General features: G+C 46.3%; 1 long non-coding RNA gene across 1 annotated transcript; it reads right to left on the reverse strand.

Annotated features, from left to right (window-relative positions):
• Window positions 1-703: 703 nt before the first annotated feature.
• Window positions 704-1,619, reverse strand: LOC126939578 (uncharacterized). The gene is made up of 2 exons (XR_007720416.1): window positions 1,541-1,619; window positions 704-1,361 (listed from the first exon to the last, which is right to left on the reverse strand). It is a non-coding gene; the product is annotated as an uncharacterized LOC126939578 (long non-coding RNA).
• Window positions 1,620-14,603: the final 12,984 nt, after the last annotated feature.

The raw sequence follows: 14,603 nt of genomic DNA on the forward strand, positions 1-14,603 counted from the left end.
ACCCTCTCCACCTGAGAGATCTCTAAAAACCTACAGAACAAACTAGCAGAAAACATAAAGCCTTCTAGTGAGCCTACTTTATCAAGTTGAAGCATATCTGAATTCCAGTGGTAGACACAATTTGGGTTCTTCCTGCTTCCATCTCCCCACCCCCACCAGCTCCAAAAAGAATGAAGTGCTTTTGGGACTAATAACATCCTAGACTGGGTGGGTGTTAGGCGCTCCTCGTTCTTGTAGTTGGGTTCTTCTCATCGCTCAGTTTCCTCATCTGCTAAGTGGGTTTACTTGTCCTATCTAATTCACAAGCATTTGAGGAGGAAGACCAAAATAGGGTAAGATATCTGAAAACAACTTGTGAACTGTAAAGTATTGTTAAAATAAAAGCCCTCATAATTATTATTTTAAAAGTTTCCCATGGCACACATTTACCCATGTAACAGACTTTCACACCCTGCACATGTACCCCTGAACTTAAAATAAAAGTCAAAAGAAAAAAAAGTTTGAAGCAATTCCAGCCTGGGTTAAAAAACAAAAAACAGACAAGCTTTATTTCATAATGTGAAATATTTTAGGACAGTATAAATATTTTGATTTCTGGGGGGAAATAGGCCCCCAAATTGAACTCTTAAGTGCCATGTTGTGTGTATATTGCTTATTTATTTATGTATTAAACTTCAGATTACATGTAATAAACTGTCTTTGGTGCAATGCAATTGATTTTCCTGCATTAGAAGTTGAATTAAATGTGCATTACTCTGGGGCTGGTCACCATGGGGGAAGCTTAAAAGGTCTGACGGAAAATAAACGAAGACCATTAAGCCTTACTAGGCCCCATCTCCCTTGGTTAGAAACATGACACTAGTAGCATCAAATTCATCTCCTTCCAGCTCTGTAATCCAAGAGGGGACAGAGTTCCTCTCTTGCCGCTTCAGGGAAACACTTCAGGGAGAGATTGATTGGCCTAGCCTGGATCTCATTCCAAGAACTGTGTCCACCGGATGAGGCCAATTATCAAAAGGGGTAGGGGAAGGATGCTGAGCAGATTAAAGAGTAACATCCACCTCCTACATTTTCTCAAATGTTGATACATTCATTCAAGTTGGGGGGTTTCTCCTGCTTCTCCAGGGTGGTCATCTTTGATTTGCAGCGTCTTTTCCTACGTTGGCTTACGTGGGAGGGAGCCCCATGGGGTGCAGCTGCTGCCTGGTTCAGCAAGAAGGCTGTGCGGTGCAGGCCTCCTGCTCGGCCCGCCCCCGACTGTCGAAGACGGGAGAGAAGGGCTCTGTTCGGGTTCTCCCAGCACTAATTCCAAAAGCATTGGAATGGTAGCCTTTATAGTGTCTCTGTTAGGTTTCCATTTGCTACGGTAACAGAAATAAAGAGGATTTATTGGCTCCCATCGTTTAAAAGGTCCGTCACTGGTGGGGGTGGGGGATAGGATGTGGGGCAATCAGGGCTCCCGCTCTGGTTCTTGGGACTCCCCAGGCTCATCTTTCCCCTGTGCTGGCGGCAAAGTGGCTGCCACAATTCTAGGCCTCACCTGACAACATCGCCAGGAAGACAGCCTTTTCCAGCAGCGATCTCTTCAGCACCAGGGTGTAATGTCCCAGAAGCTGCCAGCAGACTTCTCCTTACCTCTCAGTGACTCCAATCCCTTTGTGAAACCATCCCCGTGTCCAGGGAGACGTCACGTGCGAATCCGCTCAGGCCTGGATTCCTGAAACAATCAATGGTTGGGGATAGAAATCCGCTTAGGCCAATTGGACCAATCCCTGGTGCTGGCAGTGAGGTCAGTCTTGAGCACATGGGTTATGTGAGAGAAGGTGGGAATCTAAATAAAAACTGGGATACTGTAGGGCAGAAGGAAATGGGTGCTGGGCAGGAAACCCCTTAAGGAGCACTCTGCCTCCCTTCTGCGTCTGATCCAAGTCCCTGCCATCCCAAGCTCTGTTGGAAATTTCCCGTGTTGGAAAAATCTGGGAGGGGAGATAAACTAGATGTTCACACTCACCTTGCCATTTTATCCTTCAAACCCTTAGACACCACCCAATTCAAACCCCTCATTTTACAAATAATGAGACTCAGAGAGGAAAGTGACTGCCCAAGGTCCTACTGTGGCTACAGTTGGCTGTAAAGTCATTCAAGCCTTCCCAGCTCCTTTTCTGAGACCTGTCTGTGATGGGTAATTTTATGTGTTACCTTGGCTAGGCCACGATACCCAGATATTTGATCAAATATTATTTTAGATGTTTCTGTGAAGGTATTTTTTAGATGAGAGTAACATTTAAATCAATAGACTTTGAGTGAAGCAGATGACCTTTGATAACATAGGTGGGCCTCGACCAATCAGTTGAAGGCCTTAATAGGAAAATGATTACCTGCCCAGAAGAAGAGGGAATCCTATGAGTGGACTGCCTTTGGGCTCAGTTGCACCTCTTCCGTGGGTCTCCAGCCTGCCTGCTGACCCTGCAGATTTTGGACTTTGCCAGCCTCCACAATTGCATGAGCCAATTTTAAAAAGTAAATCCCTCTCCCCATGCCTATACATCCTATTGGTTCTGTTTCTCTGGAGAACTCTGACTTCCCTAAAGGCTCAACCTATTCTTTATCCTGACTTTGGACCTACACCTATATTTAAAAAGGTAATATTCTAAACAAGTGGCTGCTCAGCAATGGGTATAGGATTATTGAATACCTAGTTTTCAGTTAGTGATGAGCTGGAGGAGTGTATACAGACTAATGTCAGAGTTCTCACAACTGCAGCAATAATGTAACTGAAGAAAAGAGGCTTACCCTGTTGATGTTCAACATCAGCAAAGATCCTTTTCTCCCTGCTGTAGCTCTTCCTGCTTGAGACAAAGTGTCCATGTTATCAGGATCTGCTATGGGCCATCAGGCTCCCTTTAGTTGCCCTTTGGGCTGCCCACATCCATTTCCCCTTTGCAATATCTAAAATTCCCTTTGGGGCATTACCCTTCCCCAATGTGGATGGCTAATTGTGGGCAGTGGTCCCGCTATGGATGCTCAAGGGGCCAGACCTGGCTCCCATTCAGCCCGAGTGTGAGCATGTGACTTCAACCCAGCCAATTACAAACTCTCTCCTGGGACTTTAAATCAAGTGACATGAGAATAAGAGGGTGTATTACTCCGTTCTCATGCTGCTATGAGGAAATACCTGAGACTGAGCAATTTATAAGGGAAAGAGGTTTAATTGACTCAGTTCTGCAGGGCTGGGAGGCCTCAGGAAACTTACAATCATAGTAGAAGGGGAAACAAACACATCTTTCTTCACATGACAGCAGCAAGAAGCGCAGAGCAAAGAAGGGGGAAAACCCCTTATAAAAGCATCAAATCCCGTGAGAACTCACTCACTATCACAAGAACAACATGGAGGTAACCACCCCCATGATTCAAGTACCTCCCACGGGGTCCCTGTGGAGATTCAAGATGAAATTTGGGTGGGGACACAGTCTAACCATATCAGAGGAGAAGGTTGGTGCCATGCATTGCAGAAAAGGCAGTACAGGCATCAACATTTCTACAGGCTCCTCTGGTTATGAAACTATTTGGACTTTCTGTGAACTCTGTCCAGCTTCTTGGCCTTCCAGTGTGCTCATGGTTCTGGCCATTTCCAAGCCTGACTATCAGGCTCCTGTCAATTTTGCAGGCCTCTATGAGTCTTTACTTTGGTTATCCAGAATTGGCATCTAACCAGCAACCAAGTGCCCCAACTGATACAGATCGTTGAGTACTGTTTCCAGCTCTGCTTTAACTTAGTGATGTCATTTCACTTCCCCAAGCCTCAGTTTCCTCATATGTAAAATTAGGGAATGAGCCTAGATCTGTGTTCTGCAAATATATTTCAGCCATAAGAAATTTCATGCAAACAAATCTCCCTTATAGGAGCAGTTAACTCATAAAACTGGTCCACACAGTGCTGCTCTGGTTTAAGAGAATCCTGTCCTTTTGGCACTTTCTCAGTAGTGCCCTGCTGTGACTCCTGCAGGGTTCCACAGAGCATGCTGGACTAGACAATCTCTAACACCATAAAGGGACAGGGGTGTACTCTCTCTCCCTCATGGCAACGAAAAATAGTCTGGGTTGATTTAATTAACTCAGGGAGGCATCATATCCACAGTTACTTATTGACAAAAACTTTTGTTTCTTCTCTTCTTGAAGGAAATGTGCTTAGTAAATGTCTGTGAAATGTTTACACACACACACACACACACACACACAAACCAATTTAGCTAGTTTTTCTTTTCTTTTCTTTTCTCTTTTTCTTTTCTTTGAGACAGAGTCTCACTCTGTTGCCCAGGCTGGATTACAGCGGCACAATCTCGGCTCACTGCAACCTCTGCCTCCGAGGTTCAAGTGATCCTTCTGCCTCAGCCTCCCGAGTAGCTGGGATTACAGGTATCCACCACCACACCTGGCTAATTTTTGTATTTTTAGTAGAGACAGAGTTTCACCATGTTGGCCAGGCTGGTCTTGAAGTCCTGACCTCAGTTGATCTGCCCACCCCAGCTTACCAAAGTGCTGGGATTACAGGCGTGAGCCACTGCACCCAGCCAGCTGGCAAGTTTTAAGGGCACTTTTTATCATGGGGAAGGCACAGCAAAACTACAAAAAGCAAACAGCAACAAAATCTGGAGTAGGGATGTTTTAAACCATTTAAAGTGTCTCTTTTTTTAATCTTTTATTTTTTAATTAATTAATTAATTTTGAGACTGGGTATGAGACTGGCTAATTTTTGTATTTTTAGCAGAGGTGGGGTTTTGCCATGTTGTCCAGGCTGGTCTCAAACTCCTGGGCTCAAGCGATCCACCTGCCTCAGCCTCCCAATGTGCTGGGATCACAGGCATGAGCCACTGTGCCCGGCCCAGACACGCTTTTTCCCACAAAAAAAAAAAAAAAAAAAAAAAAAAAAAAAAAAAAAAAAAAAAAAAACCAGTGCTGATTTATACATTTATCATGGAGAAATACTCAATTCTATATCTCAAATACCCAATAAAATAATCTGAAATGGACAAGACTTTATTCACAAATGCCTTAGAGACACTTTAGACTAGGCACAATGGCTTACATCTGTAATCCCAGCACTTTGGGAAGTTGAGGTGGGTGCATCTTGAGCCCAGGAGTTTGAGACCAACCTGGGCAACATGGTGAAACCCATCTCTACAAAAAATACAAAAAGTTAGCCAGGTGTGGTGGTGCCTGTGGTCCCAGCTACTTGGTAAGCTGAGGTGGGAGGACTGCTTGAGTCGGGGAGGTCGAGGCTGTAGTGAGACAAGATTGTTCCACTGCACTCCAGCCTGGGCAACAGAGTAAAACCCTGTCGGAAATTAAAAAAAAAAAAAAAAAAAATCTGCCATAGACCTGGTGTGGTGGCTCACACACCTATAATCCCAGCGCTTTGGGAGGCTGAGGCAGGAGGCAGCAGGAGGATTACTTGAGGTCAGGAGTTCAAGATCAGCTTGAGCAACACAGCAAGATTCTATCTCTACAAAAAATTAAAAGAAAAAAATTAGCTAAGCATGGTGGCATGTGCCTCTGTATAGTTCCAGCTACTCAGGAGGCTGAGGTGGGAGGATCACTTTGAGGCTGGAGTAAGCCGTTATTGCACCACTGCAGTCCAGCTTGGGCAACAGAATGAAACCCGGTCTCAAAAAAAAAAAAAAAAAAAAATCTGGTGTATATTTAATTCCATGAAGAAATCAAACATTATCCCTGCCTTTGGCCTGTAACACCAGGTACTTTGCTTAGGATTTTCACACACAATCTCATGTACTCTCAAACAACTTTCTGGAAAAGTATCATTTATGATTCCTGTTTTATTGTTGAGGACACTGAAGCTCAGCGAGATTAAGTCATTTACCTAAGCTCACACAGGTAGTAAGCAGCCACTAACTGCATGGCTGCAAAGCTTATGTTCTTTCAAATATAATACGCTACTCCTTTCATTAACACTATGCACTTGGAGATATTAAAGTGTAGAATAATTTGGCTACATAGTTCAATGGTCTTTCAGCTTTCTCTTCTATATACAGCCTCAATAGGGAGACCCATAACTCCCAGCTGAAGAAGCATCAGAGACCTCAGGGTACCTCCCTTGGGTTCCATGTGTCTTTGCAGGAGCACTGGTAGAGTTAGTTCTTGAAAGGAACGGTCCTTTTAACCCTGGGCAGTCTTATTTCCTATGGCCAGTTGAAGTTTCCTCTAGGAAGGCACGCTCATTTTAACAAACTACAATCAGGAATAAATATTTACAACTGAAAAAAAAGCTTTTGTGAAAATGAATTCTCTGACTCTCTTCTTTGTTACTCTACAGACATCATCAGTCACTGAAGATAATGACAGAGTTATGGGATTAGGGGATATGGGATACGGGATATAAAGGTAACTACGACCTCGTTCAAATAATTCTAATTTTGACTCTTTGTTACCACTTTGTCCATGTCAGCTGTTCTCATTTCTAAAAAATGATGGTACTCTAAAGATAATCCAAAGAGTATCTATTCATTCCAGTGAAGTTAATCAACATTTGCGTATGTGGTTTACTGGGCAATAAATCATTTCTAGGTACTGGTCCTGAATATGCCACTTCATAAGTAACTGTGTACTCTTGGGTCGGTCACATAAGCCCATTGAATCTTATTTTCTTCATCTCTGAAATGAGAGATTTAGATGAGGCATTCTGTAAACTTTAAGATTCTTATTTTGCTGGTTACTTTCAAGGACCTGGGATCTATGCAATCCCAAATATGTCCAGCAGAGGTCAGGAGATGTCACTAAAAGCTCTGAGGTCTACTTTAATCCCAGTTAGCTGTGTAAATCGTTTTATGGTAGTCCCTACTCTGTGTTACTTACCTGATTTTTTAAGGTTGGGCAGGCATTTTTCTTGAAAAATTAAAGTAGAGATGCATTGTGTTCTTTAGGCCTCTTTCTCAAATGTAAACCATTTCTCCACTGGTCAATGACTAGTAAACTACCCAGCAGAAGGTGACACGTGGGAACAGTTTAACCTTTGGTAAACGTAAGCAAGTATGGATGCTATGGCAAATTCCATTTCATCAAAACTCTCTCTTTACAAAGGATTTCTTTACAAAGGAATCCTTTACAAAGGATTTCTAAACTCTAGCTAGTGATCAAATATTTTGAAAAATATTCATGATCACACCACTGCACCAGCCTGCGCGACAGAGCAAGACTCTGTCTCAAAAAAAAAAAGAAACATATTTATCCGGCAAAATTATTGTCACAATATGGGTTTCAATCAATATTTCTCTTTTTCTCTCTCTTCTGGGTTTCATCAGAAAAATTATCTGGGAAATATACCATTGCAGAGATAGAGAATCCTAATAAATATTTAAATATTATAAGCATTGGTTTATTTAGGCAGAAACAGGAGGACTGATTTAAATGTGGATTGAATCCAAAGAATTGGGAATCAGAGGAAGACCCTGCAGCAAGGTCAAGCCTGTCCCAAAGAGCTGTTTAAAGAAACTGTAGTAGAGACAGTCTGGAGGTTAAAGTTGACTCTGGGTAAGACCTCCACTTAAATCTTGGTCAAGTTATTTGGTAAAGTTTCTTAACTTTCCTGGACATAAACTCCCCCATTTCCTTATCTATATAGTGAGGACAGTGGTAAAACCTCATAAGATTTGTGTGGGGATTAAATGAGCTAATACACATATATAAAGAGTTTAGGAAAACACCACCACACATTAAATGAGCCATAAGTGAGAGCTATTGCTGTCATACATTTTACTAGAGAGGAGTGTTTTTAGAAAAAGCAAATGGAGAACAAAATCACTATATCTTTTTCCAAATCTCTCTCATGACTATGTCGGGCTAGGTTTGATGATGCTGTTGCGTGTTTCAGCCACTGGAGCTGACAGACCCCGACCTGGCCACCTGGCCTATTGATGGCCATGCAGACCTGACTGGCACCATCATCCCTGGCTCACAGGAGCAGCAGAGGCAGCTGGATGCCCATTCCTGCCAGCCAGTCCTTACCTGACTGCCAGCCCATCAGCCATAGTCGGAGGCTGCCTTCCCCATGGAGCAGGGACGGTCGGTGGCTTTTCCCCCTCTCTCAACCCCACGTGGAGCCTGGACTGGTGCTGGCTTGCCTGCTCCCCGCTTGGAGGTCAACTTCCACCCAGTGCTTCACCTTTTGCCTCCAAGGCTTTTCTTTTTTTCAGCACTCAGGCCAGGTGAGGGTGGCTCATGCCTGTAATTTCAGCACTTTGGGAGGCTGAGGCTGGTGGATCACTCAAGCCTAGGGGTTCAAGACCAGTCTGGGCAACGTGACAAAACCCTGTCTCTACAAACAATAAAAAAATTAGCTCAGTGTGGTGGCGCACAGCTATAGTCCCAACTACTTGGGAGGCTGAGGTGGGAGGATCTCTGGAGCCCGGGGAGGTCGAGGTTGCAGTGAGCTGAGATCGCACCCCTGCACTCCAGCCTGAGCAATAGAGTGAGACTGTCTCAAAAAAAAAAGAAAGAAAGAAAGAAAGAGAAGAAAAAGAAAAAGAAAATTAGCACATGGTTTACTTATTGTTACTACTTCTTCCCCTGCTCTGGCAGGCTCCTCTAGGCAGGTCTGCACTGATCTCTCCCACCATCGCTAACACACGGTAGGATGGACTGGGCTCTGAGAGAGCTGGGAACAATGGGCCAAGGAGGGCAGAGAGGCCTATGTGTGTCCTGCAGGAGACAGAACTGGGTCGTGCTGCGCTCTGATGATGAGGGGTATGAGCTGGGTGGCAGGAGGCATGGCTCCCTCAAAGGTTGGAGAAGGGCTGGCAGGGGGGCAAATGAGCAGAACATTCCAGATCAGCTGTGGCACCCATCACCCACCCTGGGCTGTCCAGCAGGGTAGGGGCCAGAGCAGGATTGCTACAACCTGCTCACATCCTTGAGACCCTTCTGAAGACCCAGGCCAGTCATTGAGGGACCTCCCAATCACTCACATTCAAAATCAAAAATGAAAAGGGAGATGGCTGTCTCCTTACACTGACCATAGCTGCAAACTTTCTGAAAAAGGCTTAAACTCTTCAGGTTTCTGCTTACTCAAATGGAAAGAAAATGGGAGGAAGTGTTGATTCAAAGAGAAACTTTCTGCTTCCTTCTAAAGATGACTGCAGCCTAATTCTGGCTCTGACACTGTCTTGCTCAGACCCAGTCAAGCTCCTGGCTCCTCCAGGCCTTGCTTTCGGTGCCTGTAAGGCAGCTCTGGAGTAATGGGGGCAAGCCTCGCCCACGAGGAGTCAGGGAAGGCGTGAGTGTGATTTGTGATTGCCAGTACGTGATGCCCACACACCCCACTCCAACATGTGTTACTGTCAATGTAATTTAAGATATTTTTATAAAACCAACAAAAAAAATCTAATGTCTTATCTTGTTGGAAATCCTCTTTAGGAAAGTGCTAATGCTAACTATTGAACATGTATCCATTGCATTTATAATAATCCTGACAATAACTGCCATTTATTTAGTATATAGAAAAAGTATATAGAAAGCCATCGTGCAGTAGCACCATTCTTCCCATTTTACAGACAGCGACGCTGAGCCTTAGGGAGATGAAGCAATCTGCCTAAATGCAGGCTGCTAGGGAACAGTGGGCCCCAGGCATGCATGAGCTCAAAGCTGGCTCTCTTAAACCCTTCTGGGTCTCTCCGTGCACAGTAAGTTCCTGCTTGGCCCACCCTTGGGGCTCTGGGGACAGGCCTGCCTCGGGACCTTTGCAGGTGCTGCTCTTTCCCCTTGGGATTCCTCTTCTCCCTCCCTCCCGCCTCCCGCCCTTCTTCAGGCCTCTGCCCCATGCCCGCTATTACTGAGCCTCTCCCTCCCACATGAACGGATCCACCTCTTCCCCCTTTCCCTTTCTTGTTTGTCTTCCTCCCTTCCTTGTTTGATCATTCTCTGTTTGCTTCCCCCACTACAATGAAAGCCTGTGGGGTCTTTGTTTTGTCCGTGGTTGTATCTTTAGCATCTCGGAGAAGGTGCTCCTTCACTATCAATTCAACAAACCAGTGAATGAATGAGTGGTCGCCAGGATTAGCGGCGCTGGTGGGCAGAGCAGAAGTGGTCTGGATGCTGAGATTTGAGGGAGAGTCCCCTCCAAGCCCTCAGGACTCACTGTAGAGTTAACTGTGCCACAGGGCCCAGCTCTGGCAGAGCATAGTTCAATAGCCAGGAATGAGCCCAGCTCCCCTCCCCACTCTCCCCTTCATCAGAAGACTGAGCAGCTTTTTCTCTCCACCCGGCTTCCAGCAATACCTTCCCTTGGGGCCTTTTCTGGTCATTCTCCCTAAGGAGGTACTGTGAGAGTTCAGGGGTTGGGGGCAAGCGCAAGGGTCTCTGGGGAAGGGAGATCTGTAAACACTTCAGTTTTAGCCTTGAAATCCCTGATCTCTCTTCCCTCTGGCTGATTTGTCCAGCCAGAATAAACTTTCTTTTGGGGTGAGCAGCTTGGCTGGCTTTTCCAGACTCAGTTCACACATCTTTGCCGCCCGTCTTCCAGGTTAGTGCCCTCCTTGCTGTCCTCAGGACTGTCTCAGCCCTCTCCTTGCTTCTCACAGCAGCGTTGCCTCTGTCTGCTTCTCAGTGAACACTCATGGTCTGCGGTCTTGCCTTTCTTCCTCTGGGGCCCAGGCCCAGAACAGCAGGGTCGCAAATCAATGTTTGCTGAGTAAATGAAGTGGGATGGGGAGACAACCAGTGTTACCATCTGAGAGCTAGCACTGCGCATCATCAATGTTTGCATGCCTTCTCCAGCTACAAGTGCCAGGGTCAGCCGCAAATCCAGAGGGGACCATATTTTATGTAGGCCATAGGACTGATTCAAGACAAATGATGCTTTGCCCTGCAAAATCGGTGCTGCTGGGCCGGGAGTGGTGGCTCACACCTATAATCCCAACACTTTTGGAGGTCGAGGTGTGTGGAACACCTGAGGTCAGGAGTCGGAGACCATCCTGGCCAATGTGGTGAAACTCCGTCTCTACTAAAAATACCAAAACAATTAGCTGGGCATGGTGATATGTGCCTGTAATCCCAGCTACTAGGGAGACTGAGGCAGGAGAATTGCTTGAACCTGGGAGGCAGAGGTTGCAGTGAGCCAAGATCACGCCACTGCACTCCAGCCTGGGCCATAGTGAGACCTCGCCTCAAAAAAAAAGTTTTAAAAAAAGAAAAACTAGTGTTGCTGGTAGCAGGCTGCCCCGTAGTTAGTCCCTATCCAGCTCAGAGAATGAAGACACCAGCATCAGGGGCATCTCCCTCCCTCCCGCCTCCCTTTGCTCAAGCTCCAACAGCTTCTTGCATGCATCCTCAGGCTGACTGCAGAGTGGGGGCTGGGGAGTAGGGACAGTTCTCATTTACAGGGAGAAAGAAATCCTGAGTGGGGCTGAGAAAGGGGAAGAGCAGTAGGGGAAGCCCTGAGGGATGGGTGAGCACCCCTGGAAGCACAGAAACCCCGTGACCTTCCGTTCTGACTCATCTGTCTTCTAATTCTTTCTAGCTTCTTGGCAAGGACAGAGGACCCTGCTGAGAGGGCTGCAGGAATGGCCAAAGGCTGAGACGGTGCAGCCTCAGCCACGCCCGGAAAGAACCTGGATAAGTCTGTCTTGCTGTTTTTCCAGTTTTTGTTTGCACCTCACAGGAAGAACTGGTCCGCCTTCATTCCTAGCCCCACCAAATTGACAGGTTAGAGTGACTCAGGGACCATCCCCTTTGTCAGGCAGTTCCCTCACTTGCTGGAGTGAGTGTGGTTCTGCAGTGTGGTTGGGGCCCCTGCATAATGCTTTAGCCAGCAACGACATTAGAGAACTCTCTGTCTAGACTAAAGCCACATTTCCCAAGGTTGTCAGGTTAAAGATATCACCTGGAAGTTCTGATTGGGTCGGCCTGGGGATGCCCTGAAATCGATTTCTGATGTGTGCCAGATGATTTATAAAATAGCTCAGTAAAAACCAACCTCAGCCGGGCACAGTGGCTCAAGCCTGTAATCCTAGCACTTTGGGAGGCCAAGGTGGCTGGGTCACTTAAGGCCAGGAGTTTGAGACCAGCCTGACCAACATGGTGAAACCCTGTCTCTACTAAAAATACAAAAATTAGCCAGACGTGGTGGCACATGCCTGTAATCCCAGCTACTCAGGAGGCTGAGGCAGGGGAATCGCTTGAACCTGGGAGGCGGAGTTTGCAGTGAACTGAGACCGCCGTGCCACTGCACTCCAGCCTGGGCAACAAGAGCAAAAATTCCATCTCAATAAATAAATAAATAAATTAATTAATTAATTAATTAATAATACCAACCTCATAGAAAGTGATAGAAAATGTGAAAAAACAAACAAACCTCATTAGCGCCTGGCCCCTTCCCACCTGGCAAGCCTAATTTCCTGCACATGCGCCCTGAGCTTCCTCCCACAGTTCGCTCTGCGTGGAACGCCTTTTCCCACCTTTGCCTATCTGGGGAGCTCTGAGTCTGGGTTTTTAGCCTGGGGAGGCTTTCTCCATTACACTCTTGAGGCCTCTCACAGAGTTAGGAGAGTCCTCTGCTCCCATAGCTCTGTGGGTGTTTCCCATCTGGAGCCTGCAGCAGGCTGGAACGAGAGGTGGCAGTAGGAAACCAGCCCTCTTTATGAGTAAATGCATATTTGGTCACCGATACAGCTGAGGTGCTGGTTAAGTCTTGCTTTCCCCGGAACAATGCTGCTGATTTGTACAGTTGATGACTCTCGCTCACCAGCCCCAGGTTATTTCAATGGCTTCCCATTGTGCCTGGGATGGAGTCCAAGATTCAAGTGCCTAGCATGCAAACCACCTGTGGGTCCCTCTGGCCTCATCTCCACCCATCCCACCCCTACCCTCCTTGCATTTCCTCACAAGGGCCACACTCTCGCACCTCCCACCTTCATTCATGATGTTCCCCCTGCTTGGAATACTTTATCCTCATGTCCCACCCTGCCTCATCTGACTCCTGCTCATCTGTCAGAAGTCACCTCCTCTGGGAAGCCTTCCCAGGTTAATGAGAGGTGAGTCAACATCCCCTAGCAAGATGGAGAAATCAGGATGCCCCTAAATAGAGGGTTGGATAAATCCAGGATTCTACCTCCACAAAATGAAATAAAACTGGAGATGTGAATTTTCTTATTTCTTTATTAGGCAGTTTTTAAAATACTACTATGTTCATGGCAATACATTCAAGAATGTAAAGTGAAGAGTAAGTCCCCTCTTCCTGGTTTCCGTCTTCCCTGAGGCATTCACTGTTGTCAGTTCCTTGAGTGGGTCTTACAGAGATGTTCCACCCCTGAACAGGTATACATGTATATCAAGGTGAGCGAGGGGTAAAGATGGGGGGATTTGAAATGTATTTAAGCCATGGCCCCTGCACCTGAGAAACTCACAACTTCTTGGGAAGGTTAAGTCAGCCCTACCCCATGAGTTAGAGTATTAAAAAACATGTGGAAACCTGAATGAGGTCACTCACTCAAGGCCACTCAAAGGCACTCAGAGCCAGGATTCAAGCCCCAAAGAGACCGAATGGGCTTGTTCTATAAACCACTCACCTGCCATCAGTGAAGGGGACACCTTTCATAAGTGGTATCAAGACAGAATTCCTAACCCCCAGTCCCCAGGTATAGTTCAAATGCACATTATTATAATCCCTCTATTGCAAAGTCCTGGTTCTGGGACTTTTAAAGCTGAGACATAGCTGAGCCTGAGGCTGGAAACCAGGATTGGCAGGTGCAATAAAAGTAATAGTCCATCAAGCTTTGTTGCTTGAACTATGGTTACCACAAGTTATTACAGGAAAACCAAACAAAAACACTCCATGAAGCTGAAGTATTAAAATGAGACTCCAGCTTTGAGAACAGAAACAGTTTTAAAATTGGGGCATCTTTTGGTCTGGCGTCTCCACCCAGGCCATTTGACATGTGAGAAAATCTGGAGAGGTGAAGAGACTTGCCTGAGGTCACTGGGTTGGTTTTGACGAAATGAAGACCAATATGCCTGGTTCGTATTCTGAGTTAGTCACTGTCCACAGCACCGCCTTCCCCACCACCAAGGGGAAGAAAGGCTGCAGGACAAGGTGGGTGCGCCCATGTCCTTCCTGAGACGCAGCCTGCGCACTCTTGAAGTATTCTCTTACTTCAAGGGAGAACCGATGGCAACGTCAGGCTTGCAAGACCAAGTCAGGGACTCAATTACTGCCTCACTGTCATTGTTCCCAGCTACAAACCATAGACACCGACTGCCTGAATGGAGAAGAAAATGTATCAGAAAGTAAACAGGCAGCTCAAAGAACCACCACAAGACCCTAAAACTAGGTTTAAAGCTGCACGGTCAGGTACAACACTCCCAACAGAACCCAAGCCCTATGTGCTGAGAAACCTTAACGTGTCCTCAGCTGGCTCAGTGGCCCCTGCTGTGCCAGGAATTCAGATGTGCTGCACTGCCCACCATCCACAGTGGACATTCTCAGGAGTCCTGGCCTCCCTCAGACCCCCCCAGGCTCCCCCAAGGTCTGGCACAGGTCCTTCTAGTTGGCCAGCCCTGGTCACACGCCCTGGCTGTAGTTGCAAAAGGGAGGCTGA

This window comes from Macaca thibetana, chromosome 16, assembly GCF_024542745.1.
Source record: "Macaca thibetana thibetana isolate TM-01 chromosome 16, ASM2454274v1, whole genome shotgun sequence".
Taxonomy (NCBI): domain Eukaryota; kingdom Metazoa; phylum Chordata; class Mammalia; order Primates; family Cercopithecidae; genus Macaca; species Macaca thibetana.